Below are 12,559 nucleotides of genomic sequence, written 5' to 3' on the forward strand. Positions count from 1 at the left end.
AACACAATTCAGGGAAAAGAACGCATTGATTAATTACAGCACAATTTAGTGGACAGAGCCATAGAGATCACATTGATTTACTCCCTTCGTTCAGCAGCAACGAGTAGGGACGACCAGGAAGCCATGCACAAACTACATTGAAAAAAATGGCCAACACAAGGGGACCTAAAGCTTCCTGAACCAGAACCCAGCATCACCCTTAAGCTGATGGACGACTCGCAGAATTGGCGTGATTTTATTGGCCAGGACGCGAGCCCTCTCCTTTCGCCAAACAGACCAAAACACTAAGACACACAAGAAACACAGTCTCTTCCTGTCTATGCCGTATTAGACGTCCCTCGCAGCAATCCATCATGGAATTAGCTCCTGGTCCATGGCGGGCGGTCATCAACTTTGACATTTAGCTTGCTTGTTTCTAGCAATCTGCATTGTTTTGACAGCTTTTTGCTGCAATATATGATCTCCAGCTCTTCCAGCGAGGGTGGGAGACCCTCCTTCTGCAGCCGTGAGATGCGGCCACAACATTCGATCTTCAATGTCTTGAGGGTAGGAAGTCTGTGCAGCCCCGTAGGAAGATATACGAGATGGGCACAATAGAAAAAATGGAGATCTTGCAAGGACCTGTGGAGCAGAAGTGCTGTCTCTTGCTCATCTGTGAGCCTCGCCTCTTCCAAAAACTTTAGTTGTAGGCGTTGGAGGCTGGTGAGGCCCTTGCAGAATGACGTGGTAAGGCGAGACAATTCACTGATAGTAAGACTTTCCAGTCTAGGGAAAATTCTATCTGTTAGCTCATAACTCTCTCCAAACGTTGTAACAGCCCAGGCAGGTTGACTGAAGACTGTCAAATGCCTGAGGTTCACAAGGGACCGCAAGCCCTCTAGTGCGACGAGCGAATTACAGCTTGTAATGTTCAAATCTTCCAGCATCCTGAAGGATTCAGGCTGTAGAAATTCTAAACTTGAGTTCCTATATAATGCTAAAGACCTGAGGGTTCCAAGAGATCCCATGCCGTGTAATGTGCTGAGCGATCCGCATGCTGTAATTGTCAAAACTTCCAAGGACGTGCAGGAGTGCAGCATTAGAGAATTCAAACTTTGGCTACAACGCACTGCTAATTTTTTTAGGCTGGTATGGTTATTCAGAAAGCAGGGCTGCAGGGTTTCCTGGTAATAATCACCGATTTCGATTTCTTCTAGTAATTGCGGGAGGAGCAATCTTCCATGCACCAAAGACGAGAGCAGCAGTACAGGGCATTCCTCAATTCTTAGAAACTCAAGGGAGGTAAATCCAGTGAAGCCTTTCCTGCCCCCCTCAAATATTAGATGAGGGCAATTATAAATAGTTAACTTTTTGAGAGAGGAGGTGATATTTAATGGAATGCACCACAATCCATCTTGAGTTGAGCTTGCTGACAAATCATTTAGATATCCTGACGATGAATCTGCCGAGCCTGCGATAAGATTTGACTTACTGTTTCCTCCCCCTTCAGTCCGCAACTGTGTCAACTCTGGGCAGTCCTCTATCACCAATTCCTTCATTGCCGGCGCATGTCGAAGCATCAGAGATAGCCATTTCCCCGTTATTCCACATGAAACAATACTGAGACTTTCAAGATATGGGAGGGCATTATAATCTACAGCTATCATGGCTTCATATGTGTGCGCTGAAACAATGTTTGAAGAGAAGAGTTTTCAGCAGTTTTCTATTCTCAAGCTCTCTAAAAATACAAACTGAAAAGAACTTATTAGGGAAATAGATGTCAGATTCTGGCAGCCTTTTATTTCCAAGTGTTTGAGGTCCCTCGGATTATGGAATACCAAGATTTTTTGATCAAGTCTCATCTCACCAGAAAACTCACCCAAAAGACTATTTGGCCTAATTTCGAATGTTTCCATGGAAAATCCGTCCATCGTGAGAAACGTTGAAACTCTGCTGATTAAAAATTCAGAAAATGTGGCTGAAGGCCGAAGAGGGGCCAATACTTGCAAGTGAGGACAATCGCAGATTATGAATTTTGTAAGACTGGGCAACCATGCATTCTTCTCCATTTTGAAGATATAATGTTTCTCAAGCAAATTAAACATCTTAAGTCCAGGGCAACCTCGGATCTCCAGTACCCTTAAACTAGAGTTCATATCTCCCAGAGAAGTGCAGACACAATTCTCCAACTCTGGCATCTCTACCAAAACTAGCTCCTCCAATGACGGAACTGATACTTCTCTTACTTCTGCATAATGATCAACTTCAACCTTGTAAGAAACGGAAACCTTTCCAGACATGGAAGTATCCATCCCTGTCCACAGTTCTCTAGATGAATTGTCTGCAAAGAGGTAAGCCAACCATCTAATATTTGATGGGAAAACTTGCTCTTAACTTGAGACGGTGAACCCAGCTCAACATGAACGCCCTCAAGTTTTAGATACCGGAGATGTGTATGATTTACCCAACTACATATGAAGGAATGAGAATCAGCGGATGTTGCAGACAAATGAAGCACTCGCAAATGATGTTCCTTTTGGAATACTTCTTTGAAGACTTTGAAGAAGAAAGAGTCATACTGCCCAATTAACACCAATGTCCTCAAGGTTTTCACTGATGTACATGCAATTCGTATTTTTTCTTCAAACTTCTCACTACGAGATATGTTGTCGGTCTGATCATCCATAAGATATACAGAATCTGTTAGTATTGACAAATGATGTACAGTTGGCAATATTTCATTGCAATATATACCATCTATTGTTGCACACTCTGTTCTTGAAATAACCCTCGCAAAATCATGCATAAGGCCACTAATTGCATAGGATGTTTTTGTACCCAAAGAGACGACTTCTTCAATTTCTTCAACCTGTTCAAAGAAACCCAGGTTTACCAAGTCAGTTAGATAGGACCGCCCTATGTCCTCCAAACTCTCACTTGAACGATCACGCTTCACAAATCCCTGTGAAATCCACATATGAATTAACTCCTCAGCGGGAAACTGATAATTGTATGGGAATATAGAACAATAGGAGAAGCATTGTTGTAAATGGAAGGGCATCCTGTCATAGCAAAGCTTCAAACCAGGCATGATGCCGCTAGTGAGTTGCGGGGATTTCCAATATTCATTCCTCAAATTTCTAGTCCAATGTTCAATGCTAAGATGATCTCTTAATATTGATCCTGCAGTTTGTGCCGCTAATGGGTTTCCTTTTAGCTTTTGCACTATTTGTTGTCCGATGTCACTTAGACTTTCTTCCTCTTTGTAGTTCTCATCACCAAATGCACATACTTTAAACAGTAACCAAAAATCCTGTCTTTCCAATGCACCTAACTTAATTGGTTTAACAGTTCCTCTACTTTTTGCAATAGATGATTTTCCAGTTGTCATGAGTATCAAATTGTTATTTGAATTCTCAGACATGAAAGGAGCCAATAGTTGGTCCCATCGGCTATCATTTCTATCATCCCAGACATCATCTAAAACAAGTAGAACCCTCTTTGATTTGATTTTAGTCTTCAAGACCTCCTGAAGCTTGGCAAAGCTGCAAAGCCCTTGATGTCTTTCCTCGGACACAAAATCTAACATCTCCTTTGTGAGTCTCACGTCATCAAAGATATTAGACACCCAAATCCACATCCTGAGATCAAATTGATTTTCCACTGCTGAATAATTGTATACAAGTTGAGCGAGAGCTGTCTTCCCAACTGCTCCAATGCCTACAATGGGCACAACAGTGACACCAGCGGCTGATTTGTGTTCTCTTATCAAATTGATGATGAATTTCTTCTTTGCCGCTCTCCCATACATTTTTCTTTGAACAAGACTTGATGTTCTTCGGCATGGATCTGGCGTTGTACTCTGACGGTGGTTTGAAGTTGTATTAGAGTCTAACCCAAGTATGTCCAGAGCCCCTCTCATATCCGTTTGGATGCCCTGCAATTGACTAATTATTTGTCGTAACCCGCTGGAAAATTCGTCCTTGTTCGACAGGTATGTGTTATCTGTTATGACATGTGTCGGCTCAGTATCAACTCTCATTCTTTTTCTGCTGGATGAATTACCTACTGGAACAGGCGAAGGATTTCCAGTAGCATTGCCTATGCTAAAATAAGAAAGAAAAGGTTCTTAAGCAAATCGTTTATATAAATGAACACCAAGAATAAGGCCTCGCAGACTGTAAAACAGCGGAGAACGTCGTACCTCTTTCAAGGCGACGGTTTCGTGTTAATATAGGCAGGGGCATATCCCTGATAAGCATACAAGGTTGTTGAGATTAATCTTGAGGTACAAGGAAAGTAGAGATAAGATATACATGAGGAGATTACAACCATATACTCTAACCAACCTAGACCGAAGCCTATCTCAACTAAACCGGTGCGTGGTGCGCCCCTTGGACCTGAATATTGCATGGTTTAACACCCTCCCATAATCACAACTTGGACAAGTTGAGATTACGCTTAAATTCTTCAAAACCTCTGGTAGGCAAAGCTTTAGTGAAGCCATCTGCAACTTGATCTTGAGACCGAATGAACCGAATATCCAGCTTTTTGTCTGCAACTCTTTCTCTAACAAAGTGAAAATCTATTTCGATATGTTTTGTTCTTGCATGAAATATTGGGTTAGCAGAAAGATCGGTGGCACTCAAATTGTCACACCATAAGCATGGAGCCTGTTTACTATGTATTCCAAGCTCCTTCAATAATGACTGAACCCAAATAATTTCTGCAGTAGCATTTGCTAGTGCTTTGTATTCTGCTTCTGTGCTGGATCTAGACACAGTAGCTTGTTTCTTAGCACACCATGAGATTAAATTTGGACCAAAGAACACTGCAAAACCACCTGTTGAGCGTCTGTCATCAAGGCAACCTGCCCAATCAGAGTCAGAAAAGGCACTTACAAGTGTTGATGGTGACTTGGTCAAGGTGAGTCCGACACTGGAAGTGTTCTTGACATATCTAAGTATGCGTTTTGCAGCTGTCAGATGTACTATAGTGGGTGCATGAAGGAACTGACATACTTTGTTCACAGCAAAGGAAATATCAGGCCTAGTCAGAGTTAAATATTGCAGTGCACCAACCATACTTCTGTACCTGGTGATGTCCTCTTGATTCAAGAGTTTCCCTTCTGTTAAGGATAGTTTCTCAGAGCTGGATAGAGGTGTTGGAGCTGCCTTGCAGCCTTGCAACCCTGCTCTTGTTACAAGATCAATGGCATATTTTTCTTGAGACAAGTGAAGCTCATCCCCACTTCTTTTTACTTCAATGCCAAGGAAGTAGTGCAAGCCTCCTAGATCCTTAAGAGAAAACTCAAAGTTCAAATCCTTGAGCAGTGCTGAAATAGCTTCATCAGATGAGCTTGTGACAATAATGTCATGAACATATATGAGTACAAATATAGATGTATTTGACTTGTTGAAAATAAACAGTGAGGTGTCAGACTTGGACGGAGCAAACCCAAGTCCTTGAAGCTTTGAACTCAACCGAGAATAACATGCTCTAGGAGCTTGTTTTAATCCATATAGAGCCTTGTCAAGCTTGCATATGTGGAGGGGTTTTTGTCTGTTTTCAAACCCAGGAGGTTGTTTCATGAACACTTCCTCTTCCAGAACACCATGAAGAAACGCGTTCTGAACATCTAGCTGGCGTAGACTCCATCCTCTGGATACGGCAATAGACAAAACGAGACGAATAGTAGCAGCCTTTACTACAGGACTAAAAGTATCCTCATAATCTAGACCGTATCTTTGTTTAAAACCTTTTGCAACTAGTCTAGCCTTATAACGATCTATGGTGCCATCACAGTTCTTTTTAATTATGAAGACCCATTTACAATCTATAACATTTTTACCTTTGCCTTGACGTGCTGGAACTAAGTGCCAAGTTTTGTTTTTGTGGACCGCCATGTATTCATCCTCCATAGCCTTCTGCCACTTTGGATTGCCTAGAGCTTCTGCAATAGAGTGTGGGATATCTGGTTCATGTGAAACACAAGCAAGTCCAAACTTTGCTAAAGACTTGTAATTTTTGGGTTGAGTTACTCCCCTCTGAAGCCAAGTGGGAGGTGGTGAAGAAGGATCCGCAGAAGATCCATCGCCAGGAGCGGCTGCAGGCTCGCAGGGCGAGGACATGCAGACCGGATCTTCTGTGGCCGGCGCACGTGGAGCTGAAGAAGAAGTCGCCGCAGAGGATCCCGATCCAGCTGGGGGCGCATGATGGTGCAATGATTGCACCGGTGGGACGGGGACTGCAGCGTGATCCACACCGGAGTCAGCGCCCGTATCCAGCCGTGATGGGCGCCGCACGTAGCATCGCGTGTCGGGGCCAAACCGACCAGGTGCGGGGCCAGATGCGGGGCCGGGCGCGGAACCAGGCGCGGGCGGCTGGAGTTGGCGCCGCGTGGCGCTGGTGGGTTGGCGCGGAGCGGCCACCGGGCGGTCCACCGAGCCGCTGGTAGCGTGTGGCGACGCGGGGCTCGAGGCAGATCGGCCTGGCGCGGAGGGCACGGTTCCCGCGGGGGCCAGGGCGGCAGACAGGCGCAGGAGCGATCCCGAGGCTGATGCGCCTGGATCCCGAGGGAGATCTGCTTTGATGCTGCTGCTGTTTTGTCCAGGAAGCATAAAATGATAATTTGGGCTGATTTCTTCACCATTTTCTGCACAATTTTTTTCTGTTGCATCACAAGACTCAAGACCATCATTAGTAAGAGGATTAGTCAACAATGGATCATCAGTGTCTAAAACATCCCCATTGTCACGCCCGGTGAGATGTGAAGGTAGAACAAGAATCTCCTTTTGAAGAAGGGCTCCGGCGTTTGGATGAAGTTGTGCAAAAGGGAAAACACTTTCATCAAACACAACGTCACGGGAAATATAGACACGTCCAGTGAATACATCAAGACACTTGACACCCTTATGTTGTGGAATATAGCCCAAGAAAACACGCTGTTTTGATCTGAACATGAGTTTGCGGTTGTTGTATGGGTGAAGATTTGGCCAACACGCACATCCAAATACTCGTAGAGATGTGTAATCTGGTTTTGTATGAAGGATACGTTCTACTGGAGATTCATTGTTGATGACTCTACTTGGCAACATGTTTATGAGGTGGACTGCGGTGAGAAAGGCCTCGTCCCATAATTTCAAAGGCATAGAGGCAGCAGCAAGTAAGGCCAGGCCGACTTCAACTATATGCCTGTGCTTGCGCTCAGCTGATACGTTTTGCTGGTGAGCATGGGGGCATGACACGTGGTGTGATATGCCAATTTGCTGAAAAAAGGAGTTGAGGTTGCGGTACTCCCCTCCCCAATCGGATTGGAGAGCTAGGATTTTGCAATCAAACTTTCTTTCTACTAGTGCTTGAAAGTTGTGAAAAACTTGAAAAACATCAGATTTCTTTTTGATGAGATAGATCCATGTGTACTTGCTATAGTCATCGATAAAACTTACGTAATAAGTGTGTCTGCCAACTGATTTTGGGGCAGGACCCCAAACATCGGAAAAATGAGCTCAAGAGGTTTGGTGGAGATGCTTGTAGGGTAATTGATGACTTTTAGCACACTGACATGAATCACAAATTGTTTCACGATCTCGCTCACCAACAAACGTGAGCTTATTCTTTTTAAGCAAGTGTTCAACTAAAGAAAAGGATGCATGCCCTAATCTATCATGCCACCGTGTTGAAGAGACTTTGGTGACACCATAGGCTTGTTTATTCAATCTCCTAAGCTCCGGAATCAATGGGTACAGCCCTCGAACGCATCTACCTCGATACAGAATTTTCTTCGTGACCTGATCCTTGATCAAAAAGAAAGACGGATGAAACTCAAGGAATACATGGTTGTCAATGGCAATGCGATGAACTGAAAGGAGATTTTTCGAAGCACTAGGGACATGCAAGATTTTTCTTAGACGAATATTTCTATGGGGGGTTTTAAGCACTGAATGACCAACGTGGCTAATGCTCATACCTTCTCCGTTGGCAGTGTGAACTTGGTCTTGCCCACGGTACTTTTCATGAACTGTCACCTTTTCCAGCTTGCTGGTGATGTGGTCAGTTGCGCCACTGTCCACATACCAGTTCGTGTCAATGCCGTAGGAGCCATCAGCAGCACCTGCAACTTTCTCATCTTGTGAGGATTCGCCATCATCTTCATAGCGATACCAGCAGTCGCGGGCGGTGTGGCCAACTTGCCGTAGATTTGGCATCGCGGCGCATCAGGGTTGGCGCGAGGCCTGCCACCACGGCGGCCCCTATTGTTGTTGTTGGAGGGCCGCCCGCCGCCGCCGCCACCACGAGAGGAGTTGCCGCCGCCACTGTTTCCGCCAGATGGCGGCTTGCCCTTGCCGCGCGGAGTTCCACGATAGCGTGAACCGCCACCACCGCGACCGCCGCCGCGAGAGACCACGTTAGCAGATGACTTGAAGCCCCCGCCCGAGTTGTTGTTGTAGAGGGCGAGGCGCTGATCAAAGTTGCTCATCTGAGCGTAGAGGTCGTCGATGCTGATGGCGTCGGTGCGCGCGTCGTTGGCGGAGACGAGGGGTTGGTACTCCATGTCGAGGCCGGCGGTGATGTAGGAGACAAGCTCATCGTCATCGATGGGCTTTCCGGCGGCTGCGAGCTCATCGGCAAGTGCTCTCATCTGGGCGAAGTAGGCCGCAACAGATTGCTTCCCCTTCTGCGCCATGAAGAGAGCAACCCGGATGTTGTTGACGCGGGCTCGGGACTGCGATGAGAACATGTGGCCGAGAGCCGCCAAGAGCTCGTGCGGCGTGGCGATGGAGGTAACCTGCACGAGGACTTCTTTGGTGAGAGTATTGAGCAAGTATCCAAGTACCTGCTGCCCTTCTTTGAACCAAATCGTATGGAGAGGGTTCGGTGTCTGCTCTTCTTTCCCGTCTTTGTCCTTCGTGACGAGGATCTTGACAGGTTCCGGCATGGAGCCGTCGGCGTAGCCGAAGAGGCCAGCCCCTCTCAGCTGCGGTGTCACCTGCGCACGCCACATGACGTAGTTGGTGCGGGTGAGCTTTTCTGCAACCTGCCCAAGGGAAGCCTGGACGGTGCTGGAGGAGGACGACATGGCTGGCGCTGGATGGGTTTTGCTAGATCCGATGGATAGAGGTGGCTCTGTATACCATGTAAAACAGCGGAGAACGTCGTACCTCTCTCGAGGCGACGGTTTCGTGTTAATATAGGCAGGGGCATATCCCTGATAAGCATACAAGGTTGTTGAGATTACATCTTGAGGTACAAGGAAAGTAGAGATAAGATATACATGAGGAGATTACAACCATATACTCTAACCAACCTAGACCGAAGCCTAACTCAACTAAACCGGTGCGTGGTGCGCCCCTTGAACCTGAATATTGCATGGTTTAACACGGACCCAGGGATCAGGGGGCTTGCCGATCAGGGGCTGTGAGAGGATCTCTTGCGCTAGCCACCGAATACCGGCGGCCTCCATCAGCAGATCCGGCGGTCTCAAAACAAAATTCATTCACACAAATACGTATACATGCCAGCAGGATTTTTTTTGAAACAAAATCTAAAAGAGACTAAAAAATTTGATTCGTAATAATACGACTCAAAAACTTAAAATATACTACATAATAAATACCAAGAAAATGTATAATGGCCGGAACTATCTGGGGATGGCCGATGCAAAACCTCCGAGGCCCGCTTCACAAATCCCTGTGAAATCCACATATGAATTAACTCCTCAACGGGAAACTGGTAATTGTATGGGAATATAGAACAATAGGAGAAGCATTGTTGTAAATGGAAGGGCATCCTGTCATAGCAAAGCTTCAAACCAGGCATGATGCCGCTAGTGAGTTGCGGGGATTTCCAATATTCATTCCTCAAATTTCTAGTCCAATGTTCAATGCTAAGATGATCTCTTAATATTGATCCTGCAGTTTGTGCCGCTAATGGGTTTCCTTTTAGCTTTTGTACTATCTGTTGTCCGATATAACTTAGACTTTCTTCCTCTTTGTAGTTCTCATCACCAAATGCACATGCTTTAAACAGTAACCAAAAATCCTGTCTTTCCAATGCACCTAACTTAATTGGTTTAACAGTTCCTCTACTTTTTGCAATAGATGATTTTCCAGTTGTCATGAGTATCAAATTGTTATTTGAATTCTCAGACATGAAAGGAGCCAATAGTTGGTCCCATCGGCTATCATTTCTATCATCCCAGACATCATCTAAAACAAGTAGAACCCTCTTTGATTTGATTTTAGTCTTCAAGACCTCCTGAAGCTTGGCAAAGCTGCAAAGCCCTTGATGTCTTTCCTCGGACACAAAATCTAACATCTCCTTTGTGAGTCTCACGTCATCAAAGATATTAGACACCCAAATCCACATCCTGAGATCAAATTGATTTTCCACTGCTGAATAATTGTATACAAGTTGAGCGAGAGCTGTCTTCCCAACTGCTCCAATGCCTACAATGGGCACAACAGTGACACCAGCGGCTGATTTGTGTTCTCTTATCAAATTGATGATGAATTTCTTCTTTGCCGCTCTCCCATACATTTTTCTTTGAATAAGACTTGATGTTCTTCGGCATGGATCTGGCGTTGTACTCTGACGGTGGTTTGAAGTTGTAGCAGAGTCTAACCCAAGTATGTCCAGAACCCCTCTCATATCCGTTTGGATGCCCTGCAATTGACTAATTATTTGTCGTAACCCGCTGGAAAATTCGTCCTTGTTCGACAGGTATGTGTTATCTGTTATGACCCGTGTTGGCTCAGTATCAACTCTCATTCTTTTTCTGCTGGATGAATTACCAACTGGAACAGGCGAAGCATTTCCAGTAGGATTGCCTATGCTAAACTAAGAAAGAAAAGGTTCTTAAGCAAATCGTTTATATAAATGAACACCAAGAATAAGGGATGCAGAAACGAGTAAATTTTAGCCTTTATGAATTAATTAGACTTATCCCAAAAGATAAAATAGAGAGATATTGATATGTCGTAAATCATACCTCAAGGAAGGGTCTTGCGGTTGCTGACTTGCCCTACAACCAACACTCTCTATATGCCTGCTCAAAACTCCTGTCCCGTTTGTAGTCTTACACTGAACTACTGTTTGACAGTACTTACATTCTGCCTTCACAGGGTTTCCATTACCATCTCTTATAACCACAAAATGGTCCCATGCCTTGGAGCGTTTTGCCTCTTCCCACGACTGCTGGTTATTGTCCGTATATCACTATCGACCATTGACGTCGAAGTAACTGTGCGAAAATAAGAGAAGTATTCCCATTAATCATAAACTCGCTGCCTCTTTTACATTTAGGAGCCAAGCCTTGCCAAAAGGTTATAGGTTCAGTGATATATCATTCCCAGGCCTCAAATGACCGGGTATATTTAAAATTTGTGTTTGCAGGGGAAACCAAACAAGACATGAATAGTTTCAACAAAACGCTAGTACCAAACATGAAAAAGAAACTAGATTTCACATTTAGAAACTCCCTGCCTAATTCACGTTTAGAAACTAAGCCTTGCCAAAAGGTTATAGGTTCAGTCAAATAGCATTCGCAGGCTTCAAGAGACCGGTATTTTTTAAATTTCTTTTTGTAGGGGAAACTAAACAGGACATGAATAGTTTCAACAAAACACTAGTAACTCGTACAAACAGACCGAAACAGGAACAAAACTACTCACTCAGTCCCATAATATAAGAGCGTATTTGACACTAGATTTCACAACGGCATCGGAATAGGCTATTTCTACACCACTAACTGAAGAAGGAAGCTCGGATAAATTCTAATTTCACCGTACATGAAGCGTTTCAGCAGAACACTAACTCGTACGAACTTCTACACCACCACCTGAAGGACTGCTGTCAGCTCAGATAAAATCTAATTTAACTGTATTTCGCAAGAGAGACTCACAACTGAAGTAATCTGCAGGCAGTAAGCAGGCTTACCCTGTTTGAGCCGGTAGTAGTCGAGGTCGTTGACCACGTTGGCCGCATCATAGAGCACCTCCTTGAGATCAGCAAGAGATTCAACCAGTGGCTCGTTGCCCTCAACAGCAGAGACCACCACGTGGACTCCCTTGATTGCAGACTTGAGCCCCTCGACTTCTTCGGCAAGCCCGGCCTCGCGGACCCAGGGATCAGGGGGCTTGCCGATCAGGGGCTGTGAGAGGATCTCTTGCGCCAGCCACCGAATACCGGCGGCCTCCATCAGCAGATCCGGCGGTCTCAAAACAAAATTCATTCACACAAATACGTATACATGCCAGCAGGATTTTTTTTGAAACAAAATCTAAAAGAGACTCAAAAATTTGATTCATAATAATACAACTCAAAAATTTAAAATATACTACATAATAAATACCAAGAGAATGTATAATGGCCGGAACTATCTGGGGATGGCCGATGCAAAACCTCCGAGGCCCGCGACAAGGACAAGGGGCAGGATGGAGCACCACAGGACGGTCTTCCCGGCGGCTCGCCGGTCACACGGATGTCGGTTCACCCAAAGGCCAGCCCAGGCCTCTCCGCACCCAAAGAGCATGAGAGCTACGAGAATGGCGTAGTAGGAGTAGAAGACCACCTTGCCACC

The 12,559-nt window shown here is 45.1% G+C and overlaps 2 pseudogenes; both read right to left on the minus strand.

The window, feature by feature from the left end:
* Window positions 1-359: 359 nt before the first annotated feature.
* On the minus strand, window positions 360-12,178 carry LOC123153921 (disease resistance protein RGA2-like; annotated as a pseudogene).
* Window positions 8,443-8,581, minus strand: LOC123155179 (uncharacterized; annotated as a pseudogene).
* Window positions 12,179-12,559: the final 381 nt, after the last annotated feature.

Source organism: Triticum aestivum, chromosome 7A, assembly GCF_018294505.1.
Source record: "Triticum aestivum cultivar Chinese Spring chromosome 7A, IWGSC CS RefSeq v2.1, whole genome shotgun sequence".
NCBI classification, from domain to species: domain Eukaryota; kingdom Viridiplantae; phylum Streptophyta; class Magnoliopsida; order Poales; family Poaceae; genus Triticum; species Triticum aestivum.